The sequence below is a fragment of the Pseudorca crassidens genome, chromosome 2, assembly GCF_039906515.1.
Source record: "Pseudorca crassidens isolate mPseCra1 chromosome 2, mPseCra1.hap1, whole genome shotgun sequence".
Taxonomy (NCBI): Eukaryota; Metazoa; Chordata; class Mammalia; order Artiodactyla; family Delphinidae; genus Pseudorca; species Pseudorca crassidens.
The window spans coordinates 25,542,598-25,565,144 of NC_090297.1; the positions used below are offsets into that span (position 1 = coordinate 25,542,598).

The 22,547-nt window shown below is 42.8% G+C and overlaps 1 protein-coding gene across 2 annotated transcripts in view; it reads right to left on the reverse strand.

The window, feature by feature from the left end:
* ZBTB8OS (zinc finger and BTB domain containing 8 opposite strand) overlaps nt 1-22,547 on the reverse strand; it is a 131,775-nt gene that overhangs the window by 7,954 nt on the left and 101,274 nt on the right. The gene's annotated exons all lie outside the window — the stretch shown is intronic.

Consider the following 22,547-nt stretch of genomic DNA (forward strand, 5'->3'; position numbering starts at 1 on the left):
ATAGTAATACAGTGCCCTCCAGGGGTCTACTTAGGCACAATCGAATGTTTAGAAACATTCAAACTCATAAACTACCACAGCAGATTCACTTAGAAGGACATAGGATGGGAAGCACGGGTCACCAGCAGGGCAGAGCCAGTCGTTGCTCCTCCGTCGGAGTCCCTGCCTCTGTCCCTGTGGTTCAGGTGCAAGGAGACAGACACACATCAGGCAAGTATGGAAGCTATTCTGGCTTAAAAGCCTCTTGTCCCATGGGGGCAAGTATCTCTTATAACAACTCCATAGAAATAACTTCCAGGGTCCCCACAAGAGACATGTCTCTTCCAAGAGTCACTGTGGTTCAGGAAGCCCAGAGGTGTGGCTTCCTATCAGGCATTTGTAGTTCTCCCAGTCTGGATACAGTTCACCAGTTCGGGGTCATTTCTACCATATGTAATGTTGCCTAGCAACATGGTTGATATACTACTGTTTATTAGGTTGACAGGGGAACAGAGCTAGAAAGTTAACCCAAGGTTAAATTCTCACACAGAAGGGGAAAAGGTTTTGTTAATCCTTTACCAAACGGTATGCTGAGCAATTACATAAGAGTTACTGCACCTAGTTCCTATGAAATATAGCCAGAGGAATTTCCTGTTAAAATGTAGCCCACACCAACTCACTTTTCCTTGAAGAGTATTCATTCTTTGTGCTTAGCTACTCATGATTAATACACTGCAAATTTTGCTGAGGTATGTGTAAGAGTTGGATAAATGGTCCCGTCAAAATTATCCCATCAAAATGTCTTGTATCCTTTGGTGCTACTCAGAGTAGGCAGGTATAGTATAACATACTATAGGGACATCATTGAATGGAAATTTCTGGGGATCCTATCAATCACACTTTGACAGGAACCTATATCCACCTGGCAACCACCAAACACTAGGCTCTTGATAATGGTGCCTCTTATTACTGTATCATGTGATGCTACCCTTGCCTGCTTCTGTTGCTCCTGGAAGAGCAATAAGTGAGGACAGCCAGTTATTTATTCAAGGGTTATTCAATAATTATCTATGGAGTCCTTATTATGTGTCAGGCACTGTACCCCTGATGTACTGTCAAGGGTACATCAATGAACAATTCCTGTCCTCGCAGAACTTGCACTGTGTAATCAGGGGGGCCAACAAACAACACAGTTTGGGGTGTGACAATAGGGGCAAGGACAGGGTGCCCTGAAAGTGCTTGGGTAGAGCAACCAGCCCAGTCTTAAAGCCTCAGAGAAGTCTTTCTTGTCTAAGCTACTGTTGTGGTGGTCCTTCCCGTCCAGTAAACTTTGTGCTTTGGGATACAATTTATAAGCAACTTAAATAGTTTCTGACATTTCCTGCCTTTTCCAAACATGGTGGCTTTGGACATTAACAGTGTTTAAATTACATGCTTTATTCAGGTATATAAAAATATTACAAAAATTCAGAATATCCTAGTCGTTAGAAAATATGCATCAGATGCTGTGGGATTTTGTGTGTGTGTGTGTGGTACGCGGACCTCTCACTGTTGTGGCCTCTCCCATTGCAGAGGACAGGCTCCGGACGCGCAGGCCCAGCAGCCATGGCTCACCGGCCCAGCCGCTCCGCGGCATGTGGGATCCTCCCGGACCGGGGCACGAACTCATGTCACATGCATCGGCAGGCGGACCCTCAACCACTGCGCCACCAGGGAAGCCCAGATGCTGTGGTTTTCTTATTCAAGAAACAACAACAACAGGGACTTCCCTGGCGATCCAGTGGTTGAGACTTCGCCTTCCAATGCAAAGGGGTTCGGGTTCGATATGTGGTCGGGGAGCTAAGATCGCACATGCCTCACATCCAAAAAAACCAAAACATAAAAAAACCCCATAAAACCCCCCCAAAACAGAAGCAATATTGTAACAAATTCAAAAAAGACTTTAAAAATTGTCCACATAAAAAAAAAAGAAAAGAAACAGCAACAAATAATCTACCAACAAATAACTTCTCCACCCCCTGTAATACGTTAGAAGAAAGGTATTGTTACTGTGACAGATGTGGAGGAGCCCTATTGCATATGGATCGGGTCTTGGTTGACCATGTAAACCAGTTAATTCCCAGACCAGATAGATATGGAACAGAACCATTAAATCAAAGGATTTGAGAAATAGAAAGGACTTTGAGGATAGTCTCCTCCAGAGAGATTTTACAGAGAAATGACTAGTTTTTAGTTCCCACACAGCTAGTTAGCATCAGAAACCAGATCCTGTCAGGCCAACGCTGATAACAAACAAACATGTTTGGGCGGGCAGCAAAGACCATCTGTAGACAGCATTTGTTTCCTCGGGTACCCATCAAACTAAAACTACAGAAGAGGAAATGGCTATTTTAGCCTCATGTGGCTTTGTGTGATCCTGGCCTGAATTCTTGTAATGCTTAGACAGGGAGGGGGAAAATCACATGTTGAACATGAGGGAGTTAATTTAATTTCTTTTCCTATAATACCCACATATATATATATATATATATATATATTTTTTTTTTTTTTTTTCTTTTTTTCCGGTACGCGGGCCTCTCACCGCTGCGGCCTCTCCCATTGCAGAGGACAGGCTCCGGACGCGCAGGCTCAGCGGCCATGGCTCACGGGCCCAGCCGCTCCGCGGCATGTGGGATCCTCCCGGACCGGGGCACGAACTCATGTCACATGCATCGGCAGGCGGACCCTCAACCACTGCGCCACCAGGGAAGCCCAGATGCTGTGGTTTTCTTATTCAAGAAACAACAACAACAGGGACTTCCCTGGCGATCCAGTGGTTGAGACTTCGCCTTCCAATGCAAAGGGGTTCGGGTTCGATATGTGGTCGGGGAGCTAAGATCGCACATGCCTCACATCCAAAAAAACCAAAACATAAAAAAACCCCATAAAACCCCCCCAAAACAGAAGCAATATTGTAACAAATTCAAAAAAGACTTTAAAAATTGTCCACATAAAAAAAAAAGAAAAGAAACAGCAACAAATAATCTACCAACAAATAACTTCTCCACCCCCTGTAATACGTTAGAAGAAAGGTATTGTTACTGTGACAGATGTGGAGGAGCCCTATTGCATATGGATCGGGTCTTGGTTGACCATGTAAACCAGTTAATTCCCAGACCAGATAGATATGGAACAGAACCATTAAATCAAAGGATTTGAGAAATAGAAAGGACTTTGAGGATAGTCTCCTCCAGAGAGATTTTACAGAGAAATGACTAGTTTTTAGTTCCCACACAGCTAGTTAGCATCAGAAACCAGATCCTGTCAGGCCAACGCTGATAACAAACAAACATGTTTGGGCGGGCAGCAAAGACCATCTGTAGACAGCATTTGTTTCCTCGGGTACCCATCAAACTAAAACTACAGAAGAGGAAATGGCTATTTTAGCCTCATGTGGCTTTGTGTGATCCTGGCCTGAATTCTTGTAATGCTTAGACAGGGAGGGGGAAAATCACATGTTGAACATGAGGGAGTTAATTTAATTTCTTTTCCTATAATACCCACATATATATATATATATATATATTTTTTTTTTTTTTTTTTTTTTTCTTTTTTTCCGGTACGCGGGCCTCTCACCGCTGCGGCCTCTCCCGCCGCGGAGCACAGGCTCCGGACGCGCAGGCTCAGCGGCCATGGCTCACGGGCCCAGCCGCTCCGCGGCATGTGGGATCTTCCCGGACCGGGGCACAAACCCGTGTTCTCTGCATCAGCAGGCGGACCCCCAACCACTGCGCCACCAGGGAAGCCCCTATATATATTTTTTTGATTAATTAATTAATTAATTTATTTTTGGCTGTGTTAGGTCTTCGTTTCTGTGCGAGGGCTTTCTCTAGTTGCGATAAGCGGGGGCCACTCTTCATCGCGGTGCGCGGGCCTCTCACTGTTGCGGCCTCTCTTGTTGCGGAGCACAGGCTCCACACGCGCAGGCTCAGTAGCTGTGAGTCACGGGCTTAGCTGCTCTGCGGCATGTGGGATCTTCCAGACTAGGGCTCGAACCCGTGTTCCCTGCACTGGCAGGCGGATTCTCAACCACTGCGCCACCAGGGAAGCCCCCCCACACATATTTGAAACAGCATAACCACCATCAACACACACACACACACACACACACACACACACACACACACACACACACACGGCAAATTGAAATTTTATTGTCCACTTATCTAATATGTATCAGGTATTTGATATTAATGTATTCACTTTGTAAAAACTTTCAAATTAAAAAATTTACATTATCTTGAAATTACTTTTGCCAACTTCTCTAGCAGATATTTTGAAATATAAATTGGGTATGATTCCAGGAAGGTGACAAGGACAATCATATTTGAAACAAAAACCCACATATTTTTAAGACAGTAACCCATATAATATTATGGTATTGAGTGAAAATGTATTTTAGGTATTTCTTGACTCAGTGGATTTTTACAAAGCTACTGCAAAAGCTATTTTTACTTAAAGTTCTGTGATAATATATAAAAGTTAAAAGATTAGTGACTTGACGATCTAAAAATATGTAGAAGCAGTGATCCTGATTGTTAATGATCTCAAGATTGGGATTAAAATTAATGTAAATCATCTTTAATTTGGTTAAATAAACCTGGGGGTAAAGAGGGAATAATCTCAAACTAAATTTTTGTTTTGATTTATAAAAAGTCAGATTAAGACACCTAGTGACAAATTTAGAATAGGAACAGCCTCCTCTGGGTTCAAGGAAAAGTCTTTTGTTCCTTTATTGCTCATTTTGTCTTCAGAAACAAATGTAATTTAACTATTTTCTGTACCTCCCAGATTTAAAATTGACCCAAATTAGATAACTGCAAGTTTTACAATGGCTAAGGTCAAAATGGTCAAAATAATTTCTTTAGAATGAATGAAATATATTGAGGGTTGAGCTTCTCACATGAATGAGTTAATAATCCTTCATCATTTAAACTTAGTTAACTGGTTTTCTCAGGGCAATTATTTTACATGAAATTTTATGAATATAATATTAGTTAAGAAAAACCTCCCACAAAACAATGAGAGCTATTAAATAGAGCTCTAAACAGAAGCTTCTTCCGTCAGCATCCTTTCCCACCTCTGTCCACTGGTATTGGGACCAATTACTTCCTTATATTAAACAGTTTTCGGGCAGAGTATTCCAAGCCAGGACGTTTTAGATTCTGTGAAAGAAGACTGACCACCCCTTGATGAGTGGGTGATGTGGGATGCAATATAAGCAAAAGCAATGGCAGATAACACAAAAATCAGAAAAGGTGCAGCCTTTCTAAGTGCTTAGGTCTACAGGAATACACTTTCCAACAACTCTTAGAAGAAAAATAGAAACTGACTTTATCTTTGGCTGCCAAGTTACCAAGTGGATTAGTTCCTCTAACAAAGGCACTTGTCAAAACTATCAGGAAAAAAAAAAAAAAAGACAACGTTGGAAGTGATCCTGACCATTAAAACAATAGCAACTGATACTTTTTTTAAGGAGTGGGAAATTTTCTGCTTTTTAGAACTGAATTGGTCTTGATGTTATAGTGGTTATGTACCAGATCTGTTTATATGATTCAATGTTGTCCCCAAGTGTGTTGCTTTGCCATTTTTACTCTTTATATATAAAGAACTACAAATAAGACAGAATGAAGTAATAAATTGGTGGATATAATCTATATAATTTAGATGTGACTTCTCATTTCTGTTGTCTTGGCATTCCATTTTTAACATAAATCTTTAAGTCGTGTTTTAAATATTATTTCTGCTTAAACAGTTTCAAATATTTATCTTCTGAAGACAGGAAGTTGGTTCAGTTTTAGCAATGTACTGATATAATTTTACATTTTAAAAAATGTTGAGGCAGGTTTATTTAAGATTGGCTGGGCTCACTGCCAGCTCTTGAGAAAAGCATTTACAGCCTATAGATTTTAAAAAGATTCCCTCATAACAATATAGAACTGCTAACACTATATACACTTTCCATCTGTTTGAAGACTCATTTTCACTTAGTAATAAGCAAAAAAAGTTACTGTCTAGAGCAGAGGTTGGGTCAGAACTGCTTGCTGCCTGTTTTTGGCAAATAAAGTTTTCTTAGAACACAAGCTCACCCATTCCTTTCCGTATTGTATATGCCAGCTTTTGCGCTACAGGGGCAAAGTTGAGTGGTTGCAACAGACACCTTTCGTCTACAAAGCTCAAAATATTTACTATCAGAACTTTATAGCTTGCCCACTTGTGATCTAGAATGTTGGATGGGACGTGAGATCTGTTATTCCTTATGTGGAGATGATGGAGATGAGGTAGGTTCCACCAATATGGTGAGCATCACAAGCATTTAAACCAATCTGGGTATGTATGAACAAATCTGTGAACATCACTAGGATTTAAACATGCCTTGTATGTATGAGAGTCAGTGAAAGGGCACAGCTGATGTGTATGAAGTTTTGGGGGGAAGTCGCTGGAAGGATCTGACCAGGAGAAAAGAGAGTGATTTGTCTCAGCTCCAATGAAGTACGCCTGAGCCTTCAGTGTGAGAGCTACAGGCAGAAACTCAGTGAGTATGATTCAAGATCTTGGTGAGATGCTGGGAGCTCAAACTTCACTGCTTTGAACATCTGATGCCAAAGCTTGAGACGGAGTGGGAGGGCAAGAGCACTGACTGCCCTGCACTTCTGTAACTCTGCACTTCCTTGATGTATTCTTAGCACAGCTGTGGCTCACAGGCAGTAGCAAGAGAGGTTAAATCCAGATGGACAGGGAATTCCCTGGCAGTCCAGTGGTCAGGACTCCGCGCTTCCACTGTAGGGGGCACGGGCACTAAGGTCCTGCAAGCTGCGTGGTGTAGCCAAATAAATAAATAAATCCAGCTGGACAGCCTCTAATGGTGAGCACTGGAGGCAGCTGGGATGTCAGCTTTCCCAGGCACCCCTGAATTCAGCAGCAGCAGACATCCAAGTGCCCCTCTTTGTCAGGGCACTTTTGGTTTCAAGGAACAGGCACTCAAGCAAGCTTAAGACAATGGTTCTCAAAGTATGGTTCTAGGACCAGCAACATCAGCATCATCCCTAGAAGCATTCTGCTTCAAGCTAAAGTTTGAGAACAGTTTTAAGAGGATTTATTTCAAGAGTAAAATGAGCGACATTATGAGTGTTCTAGGAGAGGAAGTCAGCCCATCACCCAGAATTAGAAAGTCAGGACTGAGGCTGTTATGGTCCTTGTCCGCCTTGCTGTGCCTGTGTGAGGCTCCCCAGCCATTCTCAGACTAGCTTTTTTTCTGCCCATTTATCAATTCTAAATGACTGCCCCAGCCCCTACCTGTCCTTCAGTTAAAATCCTCCAAAGGAAAACACCTCAGTTTCTGCCCAGCAAAGGATGGGTTCCCTTGGGTCACATGGTAACTTGGGCAGAGGAGGGCTCTGGCTGGAGATGAGGGTTGGGGGTCAAGGCGTCAGGGGATATTATTTGGATGTTACTTGGGTGGGTGATGACAGTATGAGAGGCAGAGCCCCTGAGAAGGGGCCTTAGAGAGGGCAACTATATTGACATATATGTCTCCTATACCAAGAAAGTCAAGGCAGACAGGAAATTTGGGCGCATGCCTCATACAGCTCCAAGAATTCCGAGAATCAATGGGAGGAAAGCTGCAGATGGCTGTTGTGTTTTTGATTAGAAGGGGAGCAAAATCTATTTAGTTATATACCCAAAAGAATTGAATTTGAAAACAGGTGTTCGAACAAAAACTTGTACGCAAACATTCTTAGCAGTTCTATTCATAATAGGCAAAAGGTGGGAACACCTAAATATCCATCAACTGATGAAAGGATAAAACCAAAATGTGTTGTATGCATACAGCAGAATATTATTCATCCATTAAAAGGAATGAGGTTCTGATACATGCTACAACATGGACAAACCTTGAAAACATTATGCTGAGAGAAGTCACAAAGGATATCGTACTGTATTATTCCATTTATAGAAAATACTAGGCAAACCCATAGGGACAAAAAGCAGAGTAGTGGTTGCCAGCAGCTGGTTGGGGAGGGATATAACCACTCAGATGTAATGGGTGGTTTCCCTTTGAGAGGATGAAAAAGTTCCGGAACTAGATAATGGTGATGATTGTACAACACTGTGAATATACTTGATGCCACTGAATTGTACTTTAAAATGATAAATTTTATATGCATTTTACAAAAAAAAAAGTCTATTTAGTAGGACTCCCGTTAGGTATTCCCGGGAGGGCGTCGGGGCAGCCCCGGGACTGGCCCGCGAGCCTCTCTGCTGGCCCAGGCGCGGGCGGAGGCGCCGCGGGCTCTGGCCCTGGGCGGCTGCGGCGGCGGTGGCGGCGGGATGCGGCCCGGGTGCGGCGCCCCCCAGAAGTCCCCGGGGCCCGAGAGCGGCGAAAGGCGCAGAGGCGAGCGGGCACCATTTGCAGCCTCGGGCACAGGGGCGGCGGCACGCCGGCACGCCGGCTCGGAGGGGCTGGAGACGGTCACAAAGGAGACGCGGCCGTCCGGCTCCGAGGACCCGGCCTCGGGGCGGCGGCAAGGCGGGTGGTAGCTGGGCGCACCGGTTCCCGGACTGCGCGGCCGCCACGCCCTCCCGGCCCGGGCCGGCCCGCCTGCGCGCTTCAGAGGGTGTGCGGCACAATGGCCGCGCCCTCCGGGCCGCCCTCGCCGAGCGCCGCGCCCCCCTGGCCGCTCGGCCCAGCTCGGCCGCGGCGCCAGGAAAGGCGGGAAGGCGCGCGGAGCCTCCTGGCGGCGGCGGCGGCGGCGGGAAGGCGGCGCGGAGCCGGTGCCGAGGACTGTAGCCGTTGGGCGCCGAGGACTCCCGGAGGGTCGGCGTCTGGCCGGGCTCAGGCTGCGTGGCGAGTGACGAGCGGCCCGTCGGATGGAGCAGCGGAGGTGGTGGCGGGTGGGAGGACAGGCCAGCTAATCTGTAGCATCTCCCTCTCTTGGTTTTGTGTGTCTCATCTCGACTAGATTCAGGCTATGCGTTTAGGCAGGACTCTCACAGGACTTTCAATGCGTTCTTCTCAAAGCATCACATCAGTGGCCCACTTTGTCAATTTGTTTCATTACTGATGACGTTCATTTTGATCCTTGATTAAAATTATGTCTGCTGAGCTTCTCCACTGTAAAGGTACACTTTTCCCATTTGTAGCGAGATACTTTGAAACTATATACATCACGCATTTCTCATCAAACCGCTAAAATTTTATTCATTAATTTTTCCTTCCAGTTTTTTTTTTTTTTTTTTTTGCGGTACCGGGCCTCTCACTGTTGTGGCCTCTCCCGTTGGGGAGCACAGGCTCCGGACGCGCAGGCTCAGCGGCCATGGCTCACGGGCCCAGCCGCTCCGCGGCATATGGGATCTTCCCGGACCGGGGCACGAACCCGTGTCCCCTGCATCGGCAGGCGGACTCTCAACCACTGCGCCACCAGGGAAGCCCTCCTTCCAGTTTTATTCAGATATAATTGACATACAGCACTGCATAAGTTTAAGGTGTACAGCATAATGATTTGAGTAATATACATCATGAAATGGTTATCACAATAAGTTTAATGAACATCCATCACCTCATATAGATATAAAATTAAAGAAATAGAAAATATATTTTTCTTTGTGATGAGAACTCAGGATTTACTCTCAACAACTTTCATATATAACATACAGCAGTGTTAGTTATATTTATCATGTTGTACATTACATCCCTAGTACTTATAACTGGAAGTTTGTCTGTTTTGACTGCCTTCATCCAATTCCCACCTCCCCCCCACCCCCTCAAACTCCCCCTCCCCTTCCGATAACCGCAAATCTGATCACTTTTTCTGTGAGTTTGTTTGTTTGTTTTTGACATATAATTGACCTACAACACTATGTTGGCTCCTGTTACACAACACAGTGATTAGATATTTCCATACATTTCAAAAATGACCACCAGGATAGGTCTGGTTATGATCTCTCACCACACAAAGGCATTACATAATTATTGCCTGTATTCCCCACACTGTAACTTTCATACCCGTGACTCATTTATTTTGCAACTGGAAGTTTGTACTTCTTAATCTCCCTCAACTATTTATTTTATTAAGTCATATGGACTCATGGATTCCTGCTTATTCATTGGGCTGTAATCTGTGGCAATCATTTATTTTAATACTCAAAGTATCCCAGATTTGGCCAGTGGAAGCCCATTGAAGCCAACTTTTGTGTCCATTTGATGTGTCCCTATAGTTATTTGAACACTTTATTCCTTTCTTACACAAGATGTTCCAGGCTCATCGTGTCCTTTTTTCCTGCCCCAGCCCCAGAATCAGATACTTCTCCAAGGAGCTTTGGTTCTTTTTAGTGGAGAACAGTTATTTAGAAACCAAAATCTGTATGCATGGTGTGTTCCTTGCTTATGAAGAGTTGCTGTTTTCAGGCCCTCTCAGCGGATATTTCCATAGATACACAGATAAACAGAGAGACAGATTGACATACAGACAGGTAAACCCAATTCCAGCCCAACAGCACATAATTCATTCTAATTTTCTCCCTCTTACTGATTTTTGGTGTATGTGCTGTTAAGGGGAATACTACTACATTTATCCTTTCAAAAACTTTTATTTCCATCCTTAAAGTATTCCTATCAATAAAATCTGAAACTACCAAAAACTGCATGGAGGAAAATCAACCATCTTAGCATTAAAATGAAAAACAAAACCCACATTTTGTAAATTTACTTTCAGCTTTTCCTTTATGTGTAAGTGTCCTCTTTAAAGTTATAGGAAATCATACCGTGAATACAATTCTGTACCCTGCTTTTTCATTTGTGTTTGCAGGGATAGGCAAATTACAGCCCACAGGCCAAACCTGACTCACTGCCTGTATTTTTCCATGAACTAAAATTGGTTTTTAAATTTTAAGTGATTGAAACAAAATCAAAAGAGGAATACTATTTTGTGACATGTGAAAATTGGATGAAATTCAAACGTAAGTGTCCATAAATTGTTTCATTGGAGCACGGTCATGCATATTTATTTATAAATTGTCCATGGCTGCTTTTCCCTATGACAGCAGAGCTGAATCATTGTAGAAGAGCTGTGTTGCCCGCGAAGTATAAAATACTATTTGGCCCTTTACAGAAAAGTTTGCTAACCCCTGAAATGTTGTATTTTAATCACATTACTGAATTAGCTGCTAAATCTGTGCTTTGAAGCATTATTTGAGTGACAAAAATAACACTTAGCACATTTTAGGTGCTTAATAAAGGAATTTCTTCCAAATAATTCAGGAAGAGAAGGGAATAGGAGGAAGAAAAGGACGAGGAATAATGGCTGTTAGACTTGTCTCTTTGCAGGTGTTTGCTGAACTTATTATTCCCAACTAGAGGAAAAGATGTCTTTTCACTAGTCATTAGAAGGAAAGATGTCTGTCATCAGTCTTTCATGACTGAAATAATAGCTTCTTAAAGTCCTTTGAAAAAATTATTTGGGCCCCAGATAATCTTGTTGTTACCAAGTTAGTAATATGTCTAATTTTAGCTAGCTTTTCCCCTTAGTTTTGCAGCTTTGGTGAGTTGTAAAAATGTCTTTATAAGACTCACAGATGTAGAGACGAAACTAGTGGTTACCAGCGGGGAGAGGGAAGAGAGGAGGGGCAAGATAGGGGTAGGGGAAAAAAAAGGTGATTATGGGATTATATGAAATCATGTGTGTAAAACTTTTGAAAATGGTAAAGCACTGTAGAGTTTTTGTTTTTGTTTTTGTTTTTTTTTTTGCGGTACGCAGGCCTCTCACTGTTGTGGCCTCTCCCGTTGCGAAGCACAGGCTCCGGACGCTCAGGCTCAGCGGCCATGGCTCACGGGCCCAGCCACTCCGCGGCATGTGGGATCTTCCTGGACCGGGGCACAAACCCGTGTCCCCTGCATCGGCAGGCGGACTCTCAACCACTGTGCTACCAGGGAAGCCCAGCATTGTAGAATTTAAAGAATCTTTCATTCAATAAAAAAAATTAATTAATTCGGGAGATTGGGATTGACATATACACACTACTATATATAAAATAGATAACTAATAAGGACCTACTGTATACCACAGAAACTCTTCTCAATACCCTGTAATGACTTATATGGAAAAAGAATCTAAAAAAGAGTGGATATATGTATATGTATAACTGATTCACTTTGCTGTACAGCAGAAACTAACACAACACTAAATCAACTCTACTCCAATAAAATTTTTTTTTAAAAGTCAAAAAAAGAAAATGGCTCTATAACAGACGTGGGAAGATGGTAGGGAGCTGAAGAGGCCTCTCCTACCTTGTGTCTCCCCCATCTCTAGCCATGTGGTCTGAGCAGGGATAAATGCTGAGACACCTTCTATTTAGATCTCTTTAACTGAAGATCAGCCATGAGTTTATTATTTGTATTATTTATGTCTGTAGTTTTGAAAGTGACATTTAATTTTTTCAATACTTATATTATTGAGAGGTGGGGTTTTTATACTCTCCTCTTGAATCTGGATGGGCTTATGATGGCTCTACCACGTCGTGTATGGCAGAAGTGATGCTCGGAGACTAGGAAAGGCCATGTGCCTTCCACCTAGCTCTCTTGGAATGCTGGCTCTTGGGACACTCCCTCTAGGTTTGCTGCCCCATGGAAGCCAGCCACCGTGCAGTGAAAAGCCAAGCCATGTGGCGAGGCCATGTACATAGCCTCTCCAGCCCAGGCTCAGCCATGTGAGTGAAGAAGCCGTTTTGGAGTGACTCCTGAAACTAACATTCTAACTCCTAGCTGTCAGCCACCAGTTGAGGCCCGGGATGGGGTGGAGCACGGAAGAGCAGCCCCCACTGTACCCTTTCAGAATTCATAACCCACAGAATCAATATGCCCAATAAAATGGTTCTTTTGTAATTATAATTATTATTATTAGCCATACCGCATGGCTTGTGGGATCTTAGTTCCCAGATCAGGGATTGAACCTGGCCCACAGCAGTGAAAGTGCTGAGTCCTAACCACTGGACCGCCAGGGAAGTTCCAAGTGGTTGTTGTTTTATACCACCAAGTTTGGGATGGATGCTGTACAGCAGAAGTAACTGGAACAATACTGTCTCAATACAGGACCAGTGAAAAGCCATGGAGAGCAAAAGGATAATTAAAGCTAAAGGTCGTTAGTATAACTGAATATTAAATATAGTTCTGAGTTTTCTAGCAGCCAAAAATATAAGCAGAAAGATGGCTAAATGTAATAGTTCTCGTTGTATAATAATAGGAAAATGGCTATTTGTCAGGAGAAAGGTAGTTTTTCTGTCACTAAACTCTAAAAGGAATTTATTAAACAGTTCCCTCTAAAAGGGATATTGAGGGACTTCCCTGGTGACACAATGGTTAAGAATCCGCCTGCCAATGCAGAGGACACAGGTTTAAGCCCTCGTCTGGGAAGATCCCACATGCCACGGAGCAACTACGTCTGTGCGCCACAACTACTGTGCCTGCGCTCTAGAACCCACGAGCCACAACTACTGAGCCCACGCACCTAGAGCCCATGCTCTGCAGCAAGAGAAGACACCGCAGTGAAAAGCCTGCGCACTGCAACGAAGAGTAGCCCCCCCTCACCGCAACTAGAAAAACCTTGCGAGCAGCAATGAAGACCCAACGCAGCCAGAAATAAATAAATAAATAATGAAATAAAATAAAAATAAAAGGGATATTGAAAAAATATTACGGGCAAATTCTTTATCAGCAGTTTTATAGAATTCATAAGCGCTATTTCTAATATGGACCATCAATAAACCTCAAGTACACAACACTAAATAATAAACTCATATTGTCTAAGTGTGTAGCTTGATGCAGAGACAGAGCTCATAAAATCTAGAGGAAAAAAAGCACATTCCTTTGACCCTCTGAGCAACCATACACACCAGGCTTTTGGCAAGGGCTTGTCAGCAGCCAATCATTAAAAGATAACTTTTCTGGTGGATGTCTGGATTGCAGGAATTCTGTGATGTTGAGTGAAGGTCCCTTACACGCTTTAAAACACAAGAAGACAAAGTGGCAAGGTCTACAACACCTCAGCATGAAGGCGGGACTACAGACTGGAGGGAGGGCTGAAGCTTTCTTTAAAAAATAATCTTGAAACACATCGAAACAACTCAATTTTTAAAAAATGAGCAAAAGATTTGAACTACACCAAAGAAGATATATGGATGGCAAATAAGCACATGGAAAGATGGTCAATGGCGTTAGTCACTGGGGAAATACAAATTAAAACCACAATGCGAAGCAAAACCACCACACACCTACTAGAGGCTAAAAACAAAAACAAAACCTGACAATACCAAGCACTGGCGAGGATGTAGAGCACAGGAACTCTCATATTTTGCTGGTGGGAATGAAAAAAGAATACAGCTACTTTGGAAAGAAATGTGGCAGTTTTTAATCAAGTTAAATGCACACCTAGTGTATGCCCTGGAAACCCTCCTAAGTATTTACTCCTAAGAAGTAAATACTTGTAAGTATTTACCCAAGAGAAATGAAAACTTAGGTTCACACAAAAAAATCCAATGTGAATGTTTATAGCAGCTTTTTTGTTTTTCATAAATGTCCCAAGCTGGAAACAATCCAAAAGTTCTTCAACTAGTGAATAGATAAATGGGTGTTACATCTGCACAATGGAATATTACTTAGCAATAAAGAAGGGAGGAACTAGTGTTACATGCAACAACATGGATGAATCTCAAATAAATTATGTGAAGGGAGAGAAATCAGACTCAAAAAACTACCACTTGGGGCGTCCCTGGTGGCGCAGTGGTTGGGGGTCCGCCTACCGATGCAGGGGATGCGGGTTCATGCCCCGGTTCGGGAGGGTCCCGCATGCTGCGGAGCGGCTGGGCCCGTGGGCCATGGCCGCTGGGCCTGCGCGTCCGGAGCCTGTGCTCCGCAGCGGGAGAGGCCACGGCAGTGAGAGGTCCGCGTACCGCAAAACAAAACAAAACAAAAAAACTACCACTTAATGTTTAAAATGGCAAATATTAACCATATATATCTCTCTATATATGGATAGATATCTATCTATCCATATATATAGATAAATATCTATATATCTATCTCACAATTTACAAAAAGACTATGTGCTGTAGGATTTCATTTATATGCCATTCTGGAAAAAGCAAAGCTATAGGGACAGAGAACAGATCAGTGGTTGCCAGGAGATGGGGGGGATGGAAGGGTGTTAACTACTAAGGTTCAGCATAAGGGAGGTTTTTTAGGGGGTGACAGAGAATTGTTCTGCATCTTGATTGTGGTACTAGTTACGTGACTCTATGCCTTTGTCAAAACTCAGAATTGTGCACCAAAAAGGGTGAATTTTACTGTATGTTAATTAAAAAATAAAAAAATTAAATTTCTAGTGGCCACATTTAAAAAGAAAAGAGATTACATAACATTAATGTTAAAATTATTTGTTTAATATATTTTGTTTAACTCATACTCAAAATATTATCATTTCAGCATGTAATCAATGTAAGAGATTATTAATGAGATATTTTACATTCTTCATACTAAGTCTCAGGAATTTGTAGCTTCCACTTACAGGACAACTTAATTTGTAAGGGCCACAGTTCTAGCGCTCAGTAGCCACCTGTGGCTAGAGACTACCATATTGGACAGTACAGGCCTAGATCATGATCTGAAAAAAAGGTAAGCATAAGAAAGTAGGATATTTCCACCGAGTGGAATATACTACTTAAAATGATCAGGCTTAGGGACTTCCCTGGACAGCGGTTAAGAATCTGCCTTCCAAGGCAGGGGATGCAGGTTCGATCCCTGGTCAGGGAATTAAGATCCCACAGGCCACAGAGCAACTAAGCCCACGACTACTGAGCACATGGGCCCCAGTGAGGAGCCAGTGCAGCACAGCCCGCATGCCGCAGCAAAGATCCCGCCTACGGAAACTAAGACCCGACGCAGCCAAAAATAAATAAATAAATATTTAAAAAAACTGATCAGACTTTAAAAAAACCTTAAAACAATCATAGTGAAAAATTATAAAATATTAACTCAAGGGAGTCATATTTTTGCTAATGCAGCCAAACTGGCATCATCTTCAAAGATGACATCACTCTCCCACTTGCATCATCTGCAGTACTCCCTGAAAACATCACTCCCTTTCATGTTGCTTTTGCTCTTGTTTTCTTCTGCTCTCTTATCTCTTCCTCACTCCACACACCCATATACACTTCACCCTGGTGAAAACTTACTTCTCCTTTTAGACCTAGTCCCAGTGGGCTTCCTTTTCTCCCAAATGCCTGCTCCGGGAGGGCAGGAACCATGCCTTGTTCTTTGCAATTCTGATACCAATTCAGATGTGTGGGGTTTCCAGCCCCATCAAGCAATTCTCCACCACCAGCTGGGTATCCTACAATTCAACTCAGTTCTGACACTACCTGGAGATAGAATCAGATCAGTCCTCCAAGATTAAGTTTTTCTTGTCTTGTCATAAAATATGAATTTTATTTCACAATTTCCCCCTGTTGATCATTAATATTTCAATAGAAAGCATTAGGTGATCAAATATTAGGTCCCTTGAAGCTAGGGTGGCTGCTTGCCTGCCCCAGTGTCCATCATGTCCCTCGATGCTGGGTCCTAATAGCCCGGTTTCTCTCTTTTGGTGGTTATACTAGCAGAATGTCTGGCAAGGGCTGACAGCCAATTTTAGGTTGTCTGATAAGGGACTTAAGCCATTAAGCCAATTTTCCTTGCATGTGCATTGTGTATGCCCATTATTTTACAGAGAACGATAGAGGTGATCTGTAGTTTCAAGTTTAGACATCATTATCCTAGTACCAGCTGATGACACACAGCGTGAAAAGCAAGAAACTATCACTTTATAAGTTCCACAAACTGTAATTTAAATTGGTAGTAGGAGCAACAATGTCATTAGCACGGATTTAAACCAAAATCCTCCTGAATCAAATCATTTCCCTAGATTCCCCCTAAACTGGGAAGAGAATTGTTCAGAGCAGAAATTTGACACCTTAGGGGTCATAAGATGAATTAACAAATATTGTGACCAAATGGGCATACCATTGGAAAACTGATAGAAACCAGCATGACTGCACTAAAGACAGATTGACAGATTGGCAGGGGCTGTTTCCAAAGCTGCTTGTGAGTGACTTTGAGCGCAAGGGAAACCAACTGTGCCTCTCCCTAACCAACCTGGGGAGAGCCAAGGTCATAAACTTGTTCCATAAATCCATTGGGTCCTGTTAGGAGCTACCCAACATTCAATATCTTATAAAAAGGACTATTTATGGCCAGAACCAACATCATTAACTGGCTGGGTAAAGGGGTCTCACTTAGTCATATTGGCGGTAACATTATCTTGCAGGGTGCTAGACTTTCTTTCCCTTAAAATAAAATTTCTCAAGACCATTCAATTAGAGTCTTGGAGAGGTGAAATCCACCAAGGCAACCTGGGTGTACTGGACATAGGTAATTGGCCATAAGCCCAGCAATTGGATTGATTTTTTTAAGACTTTATTATTTAATTTTATTTTCATTATTATTATTATTTTGGCTGCATCAGGTCTTAGTTGTGGCACGCGGGATCTTCGTTGAGGCGTGCAGGATCGTTCTCATTGTGGTGCATGGGCTCTTCCTTGCAGCACGCAGGCTTCTCTCTAGTTGTGGCACGCGGGCTCCAGGGCGCATGGGCTATGTAGATGTGGCACGTGGGTTCCAGAGCGCGTGGGCTCTGTAGTTTGCAGCTCGCGGGCTCTCTAATTGAGGCACGGGAGCTCAGTAGTTGTGGTGTACGGGCTTAGTTGCTCCACGGCATGTGGGATCTTAGTTCCCCAACCAGGGAAGTTTTTAGGATCATCACCCAAACAATGAGATCTGAATACCAGAACTCACTGGCACACCTGAGGAGTACCGAGAAGCCGGTGGGACACAATGCACCCATGCTGGTACCAAGCACCAGTTCTGGGTAGACTCCAGGTGTTCTCTGGTGGGTGTCTCTGATATCCTGCCTTGACTATGCCAAGTACATATCAATGAAAAATTAATCAGTCGATCTAAGAAAGAATTGGGAAATTTTATTCAAGCCAAATTTGAGGATTATAACACAGGAAGAGCATCTCAGGAAGCTCTGAGAACTGTTCCACCCATTAGAAGTCAAGACATAGTTTATATAAGTTTTTTGAGACAGAGGGCTATATATTAAATGACGTATTATTGACAGTTTACATAATACAGATTTAAGCACCATGTGGGTCCTGGTGGGTCATGTGACCCTTTATAAGATCAAGAAGGAATGGTATCTTTTAAGGAGCTGTCTTGTTGATCCTGGAAGAATGTTGCTATTTATAGTTGAACAGGTATTCCTGCTGATGGAGGAGGTTTGGTCAATGCATAATGCAGATACACAATGCACAGTGAGGGGAGAGGGGAGGCCAAAGGGCAAACAAGAATTTTTATGTTTAAATTTTTCTTGTCTTGCCATAAATTTGAATTTTATTTCACACCTGGAAGGTCTCCAAACCCCGTTCTTTTGGGTTTTTATGGAGGCTTCATTATATAGGTATGATCGATTAGATCATTGGTCTTTGTCAAATGAGTCAATCTCCAGCCTCTCTTCCCTCCCCTGAGGTCAGGGTGGGGTGGGACTAAAAGTTCCAACCCTCTAATCACATGGTTATTTCCCCTGGTAACCAGCCCCCACCTTTAGGTGCTTTCCAAAGTCACCTCATTAAGATAAACTCAGGTGCAGTTGAAAAGGTTTGTTATAAATATCAAGACACTTTTTAGGTCTTATCACTTAGGAAATTCCAATGGTTTTAGGGGCTCTGTGCCAGAAAGAATCATAATATAGCACACACAATATAATGGCCCTCACCATTGTCCTTTCTTCTAATGTTTATTGAGTACCTCTAGGTGCTGGGGATACTGAAGCTGAATCTGGCCTCTGTACCGTGAAACTGTATTAATCTCAGAGACAGAGTTTTGGGTGAAGTAGAAAAGAATAGCTTTATTGCTTTGCCAGGCAAAGGGGGGCACAGCCAGCTAATGCCTTCAAAACTGTGTGTCCCAACCCCAGGTTGGGGGGTGGGAGGGTGTTATGAGGAGTTTTATAGTCAAAGGCTGCGGATAAGGATCAGGGTGCTCGCAGGGCCCACATTCCTTCAATTCAGAGATCATCTGGCACAGGTGATAATGGGTGAACTGTGACCTTCTCTGGAATGAAAAGTGCTTCATCAAATAGTTAACATCTTCCATTTGGTGGGGGTTTTAGTTCTGCAGAAGAGCTCAAAGATATTATTATGTGTATACTTTGAGGTGGAACCAGGACCCTGCCCCCAAGTCTGCACTATTGTTTCTTGACTGCTCCTCCCTTGTCTCTGCATCCCCTCCCTTCCCTAATTAGCAATTGTTCTAATCTGCCCTTTGGAACTCAGGGAAGGGGACACGAAAAGGCTTTTGTGCCCTGGAGCCCCACAGGGTCCTGCTTGGTTTCAATACCTGGGTGAATGAGACACAGCCCTGTCCGCAAATACCTTGTGGTTGGTGGGGATGACCAACAAATTAAAGAAGCACTTTTGGATAGCCTCATCCACCAGAGGGCAGACAGCAGAAGCAAGAAGAACTGTAATCCTGCAGCCTGTGGGACGAAAACCACATTCACAGAAAGACAGACAAAATGAAAAGGCAGAGGACTATGTACCAGATGAAGGAACAAGATAAAACCCCAGGAAAACAATTAAATGAAGTGGAGATAAGCAACCTTCCAGAAAAAGAATTCAGAATAATGATAGTGAAGATGTCCAGGACTAGGACCTCGGAAAAAGAATGGAAGCAAAGACTGAGAAGATGCAAGAAATGTTTAACAAAGACCTAGAAGAAAGAAAGAAGAAACACCTAGAAGAATTAAAGAACAAATAAACAGAGATGAACAATACAATAACTGAAATGAAAAATGCACTAGAAGGAATCAGTAGCAGAACGACTGAGGCAGAAAAATGGATAAGCGACCTGGAAGACAGAATGGTGGAATTCACTGCCACAGAACAGAATAAAGAAAAAAGAATGAAAAGAAATGAAGACAGCCTAAGAGACCTCTGGGACAACATTAAATGCACCAACATTCACATTATAGGGGCCCCAGAAGGAGGAGAGAGATAAAGGACCCAAGAAAATATTTGAAGAGATTATAGTTCAAAACTTCCCTAACATGGGAAAGGAAATAGCCACCCAAGTCCAGGAAGCACAGAAAGTCCCAGGCAGGATAAACCCAAGGAGAAACATGCCGAGACACATAGTAATCAAATTGACAAAGATTAAAGACAAAGAAAAATTATTAAAAGCAACAAGGGAAAAACAACAAATAACATACAAGGGAACTCCCATAAGGCTAACAGCTGATTTCTCAGCAGAAATTCTACAAGCCAGAAGGGAGTGGCATGATATACTTAAAGTGATGAAAGGGAAGAAACTACAACCAAGATTACTCTACCCAGCAAGGATCTCATTCAGATTTGACGGAGAAATCAAAAGCTTTACAGACAAGCAAAAGCTACGAGAATTCAGCACCACCAGACCAGCTCTACAACAAATGCTAAAGGAACTTCTCTAAGTGGGAAACACAAGAGAAGAAAAGGACCTACATAAACAAACCCATAACAATTAAGAAAATGGTAATAGGAACATACATGTCGATAATTACCTTAAATGTGAATGGATTAAATGCTCCAACCAAAAGACACAGGCTTGCTGAATGGATACAAAAACAAGACCCATATATATGCTGTCTACAAGAGACCCATTTCAGACCTAGGGACACATACAGACTGAAAGTGAGGGGATGGAAAAAGAATTGCATGCAAATGGAAATCAAAAGAAAGCTGGAGTAGCAATACTCATATCAGGTAAAATAGACTTTAAAATAAAAAATGTGGGCTTCCCTGGTGGCGCAATTGTTGAGAGTCCGCCTGCTGATGCAGGGGATGCGGGTTCGTGCCCCGGTCCGGGAGGATCCCATATGCCACGGAGCGGCTGGGCCCGTGGGCCATGGCCGCTGAGCCTGCACGTCTGGAGCCTGTGCTCTGCAGCGGGAGAGGCCACAGCAGTGAGAGGCCTGCGTACAGCAAAAAAATAAAATAAAGAATGTTACAAGAGACAAAGGACACTACATAACGATCAAGGGATCAATCCAAGAAGAAGATATAACAATTATAAATATATATGCACCCAACATAGGAGCACCTCAATACATAAGGCAACTGCTAACAGCTATAAAAGAAGAAATTGATAGTAACACAATAATAGTGGGGGACTTTAACACCTCACTTACACCAATGGACAGGTCATCCAAACAGAAAATTAATAAGGAAACACAAGCTTTAAATGACACAATAGACCAGATAGATTTAATTGACATTTATAGGACATCCCATCCAAAAACAGCAGATTACACTTTCTTCTCAAATGCACACAGAACATTCTCCAGGATAGATCACATCTTGGGTCACAAATCAAGCCTCGGTAAATTTAAGAAAACTGAAATCATATCAAGCATCTTTTCCGACCACAATGTTATGAAATCAGAAATAAATTACAGGGAGAAAAACGTAAAAAACACAAACACATGGAGGTTTAACAATATGTTACTAAATAACCAAGGGGTCACTGAAGAAATCAGAGAGGAAATCAAAAAATACCTAGAGATAAATGACAATGAAAACACAACGATCCAAAACCTATGGGATGCAGCAGAAACAGTTCTAAGAGGGAAGTTTATAGCAATATAAGCCTACCTCAAGAAACAAGAAAAATCTTAAATAAATAATCTAACCTTACACCTAAAAGAACTAGAAGGAAAGAAATCATAAAGATCAGAGCAGAAATAAATGAAATAGAAACAAAGAAAACAATCATAAAGATCAATAAAACTAAAAGCTGGTTCTTTGAGAAGATAAACAAAATTGATAAACCTTTAGCCAGAACTCATCAAGGAAAAAAAAACACTTTTTTTTTTTGGCTGCACTGCGCAGCTTATGGGATCTCAGTTCCCTGACTGGGGACAGAACCTCCATCCCCTGCATTGGAAGCCTGGAGTCCCTGTGTCCACTCAACCTCAGCCAGCCATTGGCCGAGCTGTATTTGGGTGGGGGACACTTAAGTGGAGGTCCCTGGGAGAGTGACCACAGATGTTAGACACCCTTCTCTATTTTCCCCTATACCAATATCATAATGTGAGTGCCTCCACAGCAGGGAGAACTCCCCAGTAGTCTCCTCCCCTGGAAACCCCTGCCTGCACCAATCTAAAGAAACAATTCTCCCACAGTAGCAATCCTGGGGCCAGGTCCAAGGGCGAACAGCCTCCTCTTGAGGCCTGAGCCATCAAATGACAATGACATACACCGAAGCCAGCTGTCACAAACCCCAGGGAGCCCCAGATTTGTCACTTATAATATCTTCTGAATTTTGCTTTCAAAGTGGGGAGGAGCAAAGAGGTGAGGCTGCAAGGCTAACTGCCCATACTTTATTTCTAACATCTAAGGAAGAA